Source organism: Aegilops tauschii, chromosome 3 (assembly GCF_002575655.3).
Source record: "Aegilops tauschii subsp. strangulata cultivar AL8/78 chromosome 3, Aet v6.0, whole genome shotgun sequence".
NCBI classification, from domain to species: Eukaryota; Viridiplantae; Streptophyta; class Magnoliopsida; order Poales; family Poaceae; genus Aegilops; species Aegilops tauschii.
Window position 1 is genome coordinate 19,886,791 of NC_053037.3, and position 13,365 is coordinate 19,900,155.

Sequence of the window (13,365 nt, forward strand, 5' to 3'; positions counted from 1 at the left end):
CCGTCCCTTCTTGGGCAACCCTGAAAGTATCTTCTTGTACGGACTGAAACAAGACATTATTGGCCCACCATTAATTAGAAGATTTAGCTTGTATGAATCGCTATTGGTTTGATACGAATAATGACAATCGTTTCAGTATGTTAAGGATACAGATGTATCCACAATTCATTTAGAGTTACTTAATAGTCTATTTCTTATACCATATCTCTATCCCGTGAAATTCTCGAGCCAGCCCGGAATGTCCGTTCGGAATAGGAAGCAAGCCCAACCACGGACTTGGGCCTCTCGGGGAGGACCGAGTCAGTTGTTGGTTTGTCAGCTAGATCCGACTTGATCTAAAAATTCTTTTTTAGGATTTCCTTTGTAAAAAGAGTTTATTAAATCCAAATTCTGAAAAAAAAAACCCAAAAAACCCAACTCTGCCTTACGTAAAGTTGCCAGAGTACGATTAACCAAATTCGGGATGGATTGGTGTGGTTCCTCTACGCCTAGGACACCAGAATATCGAACCATGAACGAGGAAAGGCATGAGATAAATATTGGCTAGAGCAGTTTCTTTTCTCGTCCCCTCGCCCCGGCATAGCGCTTCGCTTCCGTCGAAAGATTTCATCCCTCGCTCGGTCGTTAAGGTGGGGTGAAAACTGCAATTAATGCTCTATCTCCGTCATAGAATATGGGATACTCACTTTCAATGGCCTCGCATCCCCAAAGCCTCAGACTGGCCTGCCCTTCCAATCGGGGTTATAACGGGTCCGGTATCAGCAACACCGGCCAATCGAACCCCACCTTCATGGTTGTATTCTAATTAGCTGGAAATGTATGACCTAAGCTTCTCAACAGGCATTCACTCAACAGAGCACTTAATGAGTTTTCTAATGGCTTGAAAGACTACTATGTTTCTTTTAAGCTTAGTTGCAAAAGAAAAGCAAAGGGGAATGCGGGTCCAGGAAATCGCAGTCCAAAATCCCTATATATGATATACGATAGATTCCTTCAAGAGAATTTCTTCATCTTCCAAAGTATGTGAGTGAGGTAAAAAATCCATGGGGCCAGGCCGCCCTCTTTTCTTTTCCGCACCAAGCCTTCTTGTAAAATCGGGTGTATAGCTCAGTTGGTAGAGCATTGGGCTTTTAACCTAATGGTCTAAACCTGAGAGCTTCCTTCTCTTCTCCCAAAGCCAACTCCGGATTTTCCTCCTTCCGGCAAAGTCAGAGTGATGCTATCTCTCCTCTCCCCGGCCCTCCGGGATGAAGAATGTCCAACCATAGAAATCCCACCATCGCTGGAAAAAAGTGGGCTGGATAGCCGTCCGGGCCAGGGGCCTTTCAGGGTACATCTTAACCTCTTTACTTTTTGGTTTTTATTCGGCTGTTTCAGCATAGGTTGCATTTCAAAACAAAAGAAAAGAGCAAGTTCCCACAGGCGAAGAGCTGCTTCTCTACCGCTGAGTTATATCCCTTCCCCGTCCCATCGAGAAAGAGAATTAACGAATCCTAAGGCAAAGGGGCGAGAAACTCAAGGCCACTCTTCCTTCGGGCTTTCTTTCCGCACTATTATGGATAGTCAAATAATGGGAAAAATTGGCCTTTATTTTCGTATTGAACTCCGCTAGGAAGAAAAAGTTAGACCATAGCCTTGTCGCGGTTAGGATCCCAAGAACCAGGAGCGCCAGCACCGGTTCCTTGATCTTCCTACTAGAGGCATGGTCATGGCTTTCATTCATTCATTTCATTCTTTGTTCTGTTGTGGAACGGGTCTAATTATCGCTGGCTCACAGGCTCCTTCGAAGCAAACATTCGCTGCGCCCCTCGCATTCAAGCTCTTGCTTTGTCCTGCGGCCTGCCCTCTAAGCAAAAGCAAGATCAAGACAAGAGTGAAAAGCAGTCAGAATATTAATAATCTAAAAAGGCCTTCCTTGGTTGTGCCATTTCTTCCTGCCGCACCCCAATTCTTTCCCCGCAGTTGAAAATTGATATGAGATCTTGAACCCAGGGGGCTCCTATGTTCTGGGCAGAGGCATTGATGCGGGCTATTAGAATAAGGTGGTAAGGTCCAGGCATCTTCAAACCCCAGTGGTTGCCGCAAGGAATGACGTCATAGCTCCTGCAAAAGTAATAACAATCAAAGCCGTAGGTGACTTCTTTCTAAGCCTCACATAATTTGAATTTCTCTGACATTCCATGTTTCCGAAACGGATCCTATAAAATATTTCACGGGATGAATGACTAGCGCTCAAGAACAAGCAAGGGATGAGCGCACGGGAGCGGCGTTGCTTGTTGCTTTATTATCACATTAGAGAAGCGGAACCTCCAAGCTCAGACATCTCGAACTCAGGGTTCAACAATGCACACTAACGGGATTAAAATCTACGCCCAGCGGGGCAGCTGTCCTTGTCCTCGGTTCCATAACGGCAGTAGTGGAAATACCTGTTTCGGTTCCGGGAATCAGATCGGTTCCTTCCTCTGCTAAGGCTTTGGTTTCATCGTATTGACTACGAAAGGTATGGTGTAGGTTCCCACTTCGACTAGACCCCGCTACTACCTCGTATCCAAATACCTGCGATCTAGCTCATTCTTTTTTAAGCCCTGCAAGCCTAATAGAACCTTGTTTCCTGGGCCAAGTCAGCCTACGCCAAGCACCCAATCACGGGATCGGAATCACACTCTAGATCATACCTTTCACGAAAGAAAAGGACAGGCAGCCGCTGCTAAACCAAGATCTCCACCTCTTGACTCCGTCAATCAATCTTACCTTATAGGGCACAAATAGTGACGTGGGTCTTGAATGCCGTTTTGTATTCGTCTGCTTCATGTAATCTTATCTGATGGTAACCAGCTCTCAGATCCAGCTTAGTAAACCAAACAGCACAAGATAACTCATCCAACAATTCTTCAACTACAGGCATTGGGTATTTTATTAGACGAATCCATCTTATTTCCTTATTTCTCTGTTTTGGTAGCAGGAGAAGTAGTTTGTTCAGCCCGGACTTCAAAGTAGTCTCCCCCGTTGACCTTCTTTTTTAGATAGAATCCTCAATGAGTGGAAAGGACTCCCAAACTTGCTCCATGGCTGGTCGAGTGGATGATTAGACACAGGCGGAGTATTCAAGTTGTCCCTACTTCAAGTTGTCCCTACTAACTAACGGGTCTAATAATCGCTGGCTCACAGGCTCCTTCGAAGCAAACATTCGCTGCGCCCCTCGCATTCAAGCTCTTGCTTTGTCCTGCGGCCTGCCCTCTAAGCAAAAGCGCCTTTCCTTTTGACGGCTCATATCCCTAGACACCGGCCCCCGATACCAATACTAGAGATTTGACTAAAAGATCAGTTACAAGAGCACAATGCTTTTTGTGGCTTCCTGCTCGGCAGAGAAGCCTTTGGATTTAGCGGGTAGCGATTTGGCTGCTCTCCTCTAATTAAACCAAGGAATTCCCTATTACTCCTAATGGAAACTCAGGGGAAATCTTGCATACTCAATCTACGCAATTCTCTGTCTTCGTTCGTGATCATCTTAGGCGAAAGGATAGGTATAAATTTTGTGGAGGGGCGGCTGTGAAAGGGCGATTCCCCCTTTTCCATTGAAGTAGGGAAGGGGGTGATTGATCTTTTTTTGAATCAGGGATTCGAACCCTCGGTAAACAAAAGTCTACATAGCAGTTCCAATGCTACGCCTTGAACCGCTCGGCCATCTACAACCCAAATGGAAACCAAGCCTTTCGTGGTTCAAAAACGCGGAATCTTGTCTCAATCATCATTTGTCAGGACTTTTCGGGGTAAGTTCTTTGGCTTGGACAGACGGCCTACTTATAGCCCTATTTATACCCTTTCTCGGGGACTTCAACGGGCCTTACAAGCTCAATAAATTGCAATTCTTCACCTTTTCCTCAGATAGTGGGAATGCATTTTCTTACTTGATTGACATTGACAGATATGTGTACCACACCGTTGCCCTCTCAAATAGGGGCCTACTTTATTTTTTGTGGAACGCGTTTAAAGGAAGATTCCTTTAAGAAAACAGGCCTTGTTACTCAATCAAGAAACAAGATCGGACGGATTCCGGTTCGTCTCCATTTTAGTGACTCTCTTCCTCAAGCAAGGCAGCCGATAAGTCATCGAAGGGTTTGTTTGAATAATGGCCATAAAATTGGACGGAAAACTACTAAAAAGATCACAAGAAACCCAGCTCAAAGTGAATGGAGAGAGAACCCCTGCGCCTTGGAAGACTCATATAGAAATACAGGTTTTGCTTCCGCATAAGAAAGGTCGCTACAAAGCTGGCTCACAACAGTTCTCTCCTCTAGAGTGTAAAATCATGGATGGAGCTTGATGCAGCAGCCACTAGATTCCTACCTTTAGTGCTTGCCACCGCAGCCTATCCGTGGTCGGGAAGGCAGGGGTATTAAAAGTGAAACTTGGCTTGCGTGTGCGCGCACACAAAGGAGACCCGAACTGTTCGGCAGATTCCCACGCGTTACGCACCCGTTCGCCACTTTGTTCTCAACTATTCCGATTCCAGCAAACGGAGGCCGTTAGGTCAAAGCCGTAGCGCGCGCCCTGTAGTTTTGAAGCAGGGCGAGACAACTTTAGCTAGGAGCCTCTTGTCCTTCTGCCCAGCTCCCCGAAAACGCAAATAAAGAAGAGCTTTTTGTTTCCAAGCGGAACTCGAATGGGCTGCTAGCAGATTTGTCGGGGATGGCAAGTTAACACCGTGGGTAGGCTTGCCTTTCACTCGCTCTGGCACATTTTGGCGGAACGTCAACGTTATATATAGTGGAATTCTAGAGGTAAGTTAATGTTTTCAAAAATCCAAATGGAAAAGGATTTGCAAAAATATGCAGATTAGAAGCTAGCATTCCGGTGCCACCTTTGTTCAATCGAGTCCATGTTCTCTATTTCCCAAAACCCATTCGTTCACCGACCCGTGGACCAGAGGTTTAAAGCTTGGGGTTCCGCCAATTTATCACTACTGTAGTTTAGTGTCACTTGCTCTTGTTTGCTGCAGACCTCTATTTTCTTTCCATCAATTAAGAAGCTAAATGAACAGGGTGCTCGAGCCTTTGTTTCGGGCAAGCCCAATTACAAACAAAAGAGAAGGTCGGTCCCGTACTCAAACCAAATCAGAAGGGCGGTACTCACTCGGATGGAAGAATCCCAGGTCGGTCCCATACCCGAACAAAGGCTAGACCGAAGGTCCCGTCCCACGGGTTAGGTGCTTAGCTGAAGGTGGAAGGCGAAGCCAAGGCATGAGCAAGGGTTGAAAGACAATATAGAAGAATTCCATCTCCCCTATTTGTTCCATTCTCCATGAACAATCCTTTGTGGGATTGGATTAGTTTGCTCGTTGAAATTCCATAAAGCGCGAACCAACATCCGTGATACGAAAACCAAAATAAGAATGAGGGGCAGCACTATGGAAGAATGAAGTATTTGCATCTCCCTCAAGTAACCACTGACAAACTGACTGACAATGTGGACTGCATGAGCAATGTCAGGCCGAGTCACAGTGAGGTACACAAGGCTGCCTACAAGATGATGATAGCGAGTGGTATCCCTCAAGAGGAGTACCATCACTAGGGCGCAATTGGAGATGGAGCTCCATGAAAAACTCTATTTCGCTATGGGCCAAAACTAGTGTTTTTTCGGATTTCTAGTCTAGTTTAAGTGCAGGGCTAGAGAGTTCTCTTTCAGTATTCTTAGCTGACTGTCCGCTTGCTTGACTCAAACAAATAGCTTTTGTTTCCACAAGGCAGATCCCATTCCTCGAATGCAAAGGACAAGAAAGACATGCACCACATGTTGCCTTCACTTCAATCTAAGCCATGTTTAGGCATAGCAGTACGTAGCGTTGGTAAACCAAGCACGGAGATATAAGAGAGGACACTTCTCTCTAATAGCTACCTAATAACAACCTAAATTAACCCCCAAAACCCCTAAATCAGCCCCTTTCAAAAAAACCCTCAGCTCCAGCTAGATACTGACGCGTGGATGCCTATTGGTCCCGGTTGGTGTCACCAACCGGGACCAAAGGCCCCCCTGCCTGGGCTGGCCGCAGCGGCCACGTGGAGGCCCATCTGTCCCGGTTCGTGTAAGAACCGGGACTAAAGGGTTAGGGCATTAGTAACGACTCTTTAGGCCGCAGCGGCCACGTGGAGGCCCATCTGTCCCGGTTCATGTAAGAACCGGGACTAAAGGGTTAGGGCATTAGTAACGACTCTTTAGTCCCGGTTCAAAAACCGGGACAAAAGGCCCTTACCAACCGGGACAATAGGCCCTTTTTCTACTAGTGTTAATTGGCTTGTGGTGCATACAGATATTACCTGCATATCGCCCTACTATAACCAAGGTTCTAGAAATGTTTGAGAAAAGTTCAGATGACATGGACATGCCACCAAAGCAAAACTTCTCTGGGTTGATGTAAGATATTTATCCATGCATCTTTGTTTCATTAATTTTCATTCAAGTTACTATATCGGATGATTTATTTCAGTAACTTGACATACGTGATTATCTCTCTTTTTCAGTGAAAATTCAGCTCACAATTATAATGTACAAAGTGCAAGTTCTACCAGATGTGAGGAGATTTCATTGTAAATTCAAAAATACTACAACGATTGCCAACTCTTTGAGAACGCGACCTGTACCAAAGATAAACAAGCGCAGTGGAGTTCGGCATTGTATCATAAAACACACATAATTGCTAATGCATAATTGCTTCGAAATTCCTTGGTTTCAGTCAACCATCTCAGACTTCAAATTTGCTTTCGGATACCACCACTTTCCTTCTTTTGCTTATAGAAGTTAGAGAGAAGGGCAATATGGTGGGGATCTAAGGTGGAAATTACAATTTAAGTAGCCTGTGCAACAGACCCTTATTCCAGGCATGCGTAAACTAGAGTAAGTTAGCACTATCTGGAACAATGTGTAGCTTGCTATTCTGGTTATAAACAGAACTTGGATAAATGTATTACTGAAGTTCATTATTAAATAACTTGACCTACAAGTTCACGTGTTGTTCCAGTGAAGATTCGGCACACAACATGAGCGTGCAAGGTGCATGTTCTACCATTTCAGAAGATTTGAGCCTTATGAATTCAAAATTTGTTCAATGGACTTGATTCAGAAATTAAACAAAGCAACATCATATTCAAGTTGTATCATAAAACATATTTCATATATGTACATATGGGTGGCTCTACCTTGAACAAACTGAGTCGGATAGATGTTTCCAGAGTTTCCATTAAATCAAACATGCTGCCCAAGTTAGAAAAACATTACTTCGTCATATGATGTTATACCCGTGTTCATCATAGATAGGAGTAGTGATGGCCAACTTGCATTGCTGATTCTCTTGCACATACTGGTTAGTTCTGTCAAAGAATTAATATTAGCTTCCTTTCAGAAGTATAGTATGGCACTGAGCAGAAGAGAAACATAAATAGGGGGAAATAGGTGATAGTACTAAATGATGTTACGACTTCCGAAAATTAGCCATGGTTCTAACACTGGTCACCCCATTACCAGTTCACATTGGTGTTAGCCAGGACCTTTCCAGATTACTGTATTTTATACGAATCAAAAATTCAAAACAGGTGTTTGAGGAATTGGGTGCTCAAGTTTCAACTGCAAGGAAACCTATTATTTTATCTTTTGGGAACAACGAGGCTTCCAGATTGCTGATTTCCTCCAAAATTCAGTAAGTTGCCATTCAGGCTAGAGAAGAACTAGCTAAAATTCAGATCCCCGAAGTGTCCTTGCCAGTGTACCCACTAAATATTACCTATAACCTATTCAATTCAGCAGATCCGCACCAAGAAGAAGTCCATAGTAATAATCGTAGCAGTTGAAGGGGCATGCTTACTTGGTACTAGGAGCTGCTCTTCACCACCACCGTCATTTCCTCGTCACTGCCTCGTTGGCCACAACTCAAGCCATGTCGCGATTGCTCTTTGATTTCCTTGTTGGCGGCGGCACTCTCCATGGGATCACGCGGCGGGAGACTATCGCGGAGATTCTAGAAGACTGGTGACTCTTGGTTGTGCGGGTCACGATGGCGACAGCAGTACGCAGCGGCGCTGGCACGGGAGCGGCCACGGGAGATGGCGCCGGTGAAAGGAAGCATACCAGCCGCCGGTGGCGTAATGTTGGCTGGATTGGGCTCTGGGCTTTATCGCTCACTCGCGGGCACAAACAGCTTGATGCTCCAACCTGGGCCGTAATGCAGTACCCCGAGATGCGGAAGATGAGAAAAAAAAAACAAATTGAACCTCAGGAGATGAGAAATGATCTCACCCCGCTGGAGCCGTGGTGGTATGTACCTGCCCGATCGCTCACGGCATCTCAGACAGAGACTATTCACCGTCCTTCTGAAAAGTCCTATGGAAAGTGAGCATTTTATGAGGAATTTTTTAGCTTGATGTGCACACCCACTCATAATTTTCTCCCCTTGCCCCGTCAAATGGTGTAGTCAGCGAACTCGTATGCATAGACGTGCGACGACCGCCAAAGGGCTCCGTTGCCTCATATACTCTCATGCAACCATTCTTAGCCATAGTTTGTCTTCCGTATCTCCTCCACAGCCCATGATCATCTACTTCAGTTTGCTTCCCATCTACTATATCATCTATTCAGTTTGCTAGCAATAGATATCAAAGCTAATTCTCCGATGGCTAGTACTAGCTGTTGGTTCTTGTTCTTCGCCTCGGTTTGGTGGCTGCCACCGATGCTGGCCGGAGCTGAGGAGCAGCAAGGCGAAGGCTGCTCAGCCAAGAGGTGCGGCAACATCACCATCTCCGACCCATTCTGGCTCGCTGACCAGGAGGCGGCAAGATCGTGTGGTTCCCAGGACTACGAGGTCACTTGCCATAACAACAGATTTCCAGGTCTACGGAGCTCTGTACCTGGGAGCTCCGGCTTTGCAATCATCGACATCTCTTACGAGGAGAAGAGTTTGCGCGTGGTTGATCGAGGCCATCTGGAATTACTGCAAGCTTCCGAGGGCTGCCAAGGGATGATATTAAACACCTCCGTCAAACTGGCCGAACCTTTTAGGATCGACCCTGGCAACCTGAACCTCATCTTGTACAACTGCACGGAGGAGGCAGCGGTGGCGGCTGCGGCACGCCGGGACAGAGAGCTGATGCAGACGAGCCTGAGGTGTGGGAACAAGAGCAAGATGTTTGTCCGCACGGGAGTGCGTTACGACGTGACCGGGAACTACGGCCGCTACGCTTTGGAGGGCTGCGACGCTGTGGTCACTCCGGTGCTTGGCTCATCGTCGGGCCAGACGAACGCGTCCGACTACGAGCAGCTCATCAACGATGGCTTTCTCTTGTCATGGGATCCGCTCCCTCTCGCAGCACCTGCACGTAAGTTCTCACGCCAAAATCAGTCATCTTCCTTCTCTCCTCATCGCCCCTTATTATTTGCTTTCAGGTGTTGAACTAATTATCCATGATTAATTACTGGAACTCATGATTTGCATTACTTGAGGAACTTATTATGTCAAGAAAGCTCAAATGCGGAATCCTGAAACAGAAATTTCGTACCATGGCATTGCTGCATGCAGAGCACACTATCCTTGGGTCCATGTCGCTGCTGTCTTTACAGCTGCCGAGCACACTTTGCACACAGTTGGCGGTCACATGGCACCGCACCATCTCATTAGTCAAGACTTATCCCACGGGTTCTGTAGAACTAATTATTTTCTTTTGAAAAATCATCGCTCAGCCAGTCAATTCCTTCGGACTCTGGCTGTCCCCCACCTCCATCTATTTGAGGAGTCAATTGCAAGAAACTACCACATTTGCGGCTAGGTTTGCAGAAAACCACCAAGTCACTAATGTGTTGCAAAAAATACCGTAAAATCTCTAATCTTATTGTAAAAAGCACTGATCGGGTGATTTGGTCCCTTTGATCGCTTTCTGACAAGTGAGGCCCGGCTGTCAAGAGCTGACTTGGCAAACTAATGTCATACACACCCCTGGATTTAAAAGTAAAAAGCAATCAACCCCCTTGCTCTCAATCCCCCTGCTCTCGATCCCGCTGGCTACCGTCACCGCCGCCGTGCCTTGCTCCAACCTGACGATGTCGCCGTCGATGTCCTGAGCCGCCGTGCCCAGATATGGCTTCGTCTGCGCGCAGCCGCCGCGGCGACATCCTCAGTAGAGAAGGATAGCAGCGGCACCCTCAGCTCCATGGCGGCGGGAGTGCTCGGCCCCGCGGCTGCTCGACGCCGTGCAAGCAGCGGCAGCAGCTCGACACCGCTCCTCCCTGGCTCGACGCCGTGCCCGAAGCAGCAGCTCAGAGCAGTTGGGGACGTCGTGCGGTGCACCACCATCAGGGGCTGGGCGACGGGGCTCCATGACGACATCCTCCTCCTCCTCGTGGCGTCCCCTCCCGTGCCCACCGAGGCGTCCCCGCTCCTTTCCCCCGCCATGGCCCCCTCCTCCGCGCACTCGTCGGCGCCGTCTCGTCCCTGCACTCCGCCACCGCGCCTGCCCCCGCCCCTGCCGCCGACAAGGAAAGAGACAACGACGATGTTGATTACAGCAGGAAGAAGGGCTAGGCCCTAGCAGGTTAGGGCAGCACCGACGGGTTAGGTGAGGTGGCCGGAGCCGGAGTCGGCGCCGGAGGAAGGTCAGTCGCGCAGGGGAGATGTGAGATGGGTCACGAGCTCAAGGGAGGGGGGGATGGGTGGGGGGTCTGATTGCTTTTTTATTTTTGATCCAGGGATGTGTATGTTATTTTTTTTGCCATGTCAGCACCTTACAATTGGGCCCCAGTTGTCAGAAAGCGATCAAAGGGACCAAATCACCCGATCAGTGCTTTTTGCAATAAGATTAGAGATTTTACGGTGTTTTTTGCAACGGATTAGTGACTTGGTGGTTTTCTGCAAACCTAGCCGTAAATGTGGTAGTTTCTTGCAATTGACTCTCTATTTGAGATTTTTTACGCTACATCATACTGCCGAATTTAAGGGGTAGTATTAAGCAGATCCAACGGTTAATATGGTTCAACGCTGAATTCAGATTGAGGGCAGCTTGGTAATTTCATATTAGGCTGCCCCACGACCTCGCCGCCTCCTATTTCACGGTCGTCGCTAGCCCCCACTGCGTCTCCTCGGCTCTGCCCCCGCCCTGCCCCCAAGCTCATGTTCATCGAGTTTGATGTTCAGGTCTACACACATGCAGCCGTTGCATCCACTCACGATTCAGCAGGAGAGATTAGTATTCCCAGACGGACGGGCCTCTGTAGCCAGGTGGGGTGAGAACACCGAGCTGGTCTACTTACACGTCGGCGCTGGCGCTTGACTGGTGGGAGTCGCGGCTCGACGTCGTCTTGGTCGACCCGCCTTGCTCCTGCGACGCGGCGCCACCCGACGGCATGGCAGAAATGTGACGGAAAACATCAAGTGCCCATCTTGGATCCTGCCCTCGCGGAGCTCTGCTCACCGCTACCGGCCAGCTTGTAATCACACTGTGAGTTGATGCAATAAAGAAAATCACAGGGACGATATGTGCTTGTGACCATCAACAAACGTCTCGCGTGCGTTTATGTGTTCTTGTTGCATACGATGCGTGATGTCATTGTGTATCCGGCCGGCGGCGAGTTTGCGAGCGAGGTTAGCTTTTTTACATCGATGTGCCGGGGCACATTCCAGCTTGGGGAACGAATCTAAGGCCGCCAGCTTCCTTTGTCCATAAGCATTGAAGAACCCAAAATGCCCTTAATCAGTAAATATACTACCCAAAACCAGGTGTAGTATTGATTCATTTGGACCCTTCAAACCATAGAAATGAACGGCCCAAATTGACTTGATGTACTGTAAAAGGTCTAATCTATTTCTCATTGCATATATATCAACCACCCAATTCATCACCAAATCTCCAACGTTTCCAGATGTACCCAACCAGTGGCGGAGACAAGCCTAGGGCAACTAGGGCTATAGCCCTAGGCTTAGTACCAAGATCCCCTGTAATTTCTTTCTACAAAGTTCTCAAAATTTCAAGAAATTGTCGTCCAAGCTTGCTCACCCCTAGGCGTAACTGGCTGCTAGTTTCGCCACTGTACCCAACCAGCTTGTTGCTGCTCCTATCTGTATGTTTGGCTTGCATCGCAGACATTAGTTCAGGCGTGCAAGCACAAGCAGCCTGCCAGCCTGAGCGATGCCGCAACCTGACCGTCTCATCCCCGTTCGGCATCGTCTCGGGGTTGGAGGAGAACAGGTGCGCCCAACTTGGGTTCCAGGTCCACTACATCGACGGTGTCCCATACCTCGGGTACTAAGAGGCTGAGTTCGGGTTCCAGATCCTCGACATCTTCTACAACAACGGTTCCTTGCTCGTCTGGGACGTCCACAAGCTCAGGGACTTCAATCTCTCTGGCGAGACAGGGTGTCATGTCCCGAAGGCCAACACGGCCACCAAAATTGGGCATCCGTTCTCAGTAAGCAACTTGAATCAGAACCCCATCTTCTACAACTGCACCAGGGCGCCGGCGGCCTGAGCGGGGCTGGTGGACACGGTGTGACGGAACAACACGTTTGTCCATGCGGGAGGGCGTTATAACGCGTCGGGCGTGATAGACGGCAGCTACGCTTTGGAGGGATGCAGCACCAACGCCGTGCCGGTGCTGGGGGGTGTCTGGAGAGGCGAACCCCAGCGACTACGAGGAGCTCATCAGCGATGGCTTCCTCCTGACATGGCAGCCGCCAAACTACCGTAGTGGTAAGCTCGCTCACCCTCGTTAGTCGTCAAATACTTCTCGGGAGCAACTAGGCGACGGGCAGTAGATAAGTTCCAAGGATTGGACGCATCGACGCGACTATTTTGCACACTTAGATGATCAAAATCGCCTGCCGTTGGCGTAGAATCCCCAGTTTCAAACAAGCTGGAGCACAGTATAAGATTTAATTAGAAATGACAATACATTTAAAATGAGATATGGATTCGCCCAACGAAAAGGTGAGAGATGTGAGACTTGTGACCGTCTGTGCACCGTCCTGGATTGGGCGGGCACTACCTGCGTCTCTAGCATTAGCCAGTCCTGCAGCGGAGTTCACGTGCCTCTGCACTGCAGTTCGCGTGCCTCTGCTAGTCTCAACCAAGCTGGAAACGATTAGTGATAAATGGATCCCTCCAAAGAAGAAAAGTGAGAGATGCCAGACCTGTCACCGTCTGTCATTGCTAGTGGCAAAATGGCACGATCCTTCCGATCTGTGAACTCCACACAAAAATATTTGACCAATGAAGATTTTCAAATCATGAGAAAGTAAAAGACAATGATACTTTGACCGTGGACGGTTGCGGCAATTGTTAGGCCGCGTGGGACTAGTATTTTTTTGTCTCAAGTCTTCCCTTGCCCCGTCAA

At 48.1% G+C, this 13,365-nt stretch overlaps 1 pseudogene; it reads left to right on the forward strand.

Moving 5' to 3' along the window:
• LOC109780279 (LEAF RUST 10 DISEASE-RESISTANCE LOCUS RECEPTOR-LIKE PROTEIN KINASE-like 2.1) overlaps window positions 1-7,112 on the forward strand; it is an 82,990-nt pseudogene extending 75,878 nt beyond the window's left edge.
• Window positions 7,113-13,365: the final 6,253 nt, after the last annotated feature.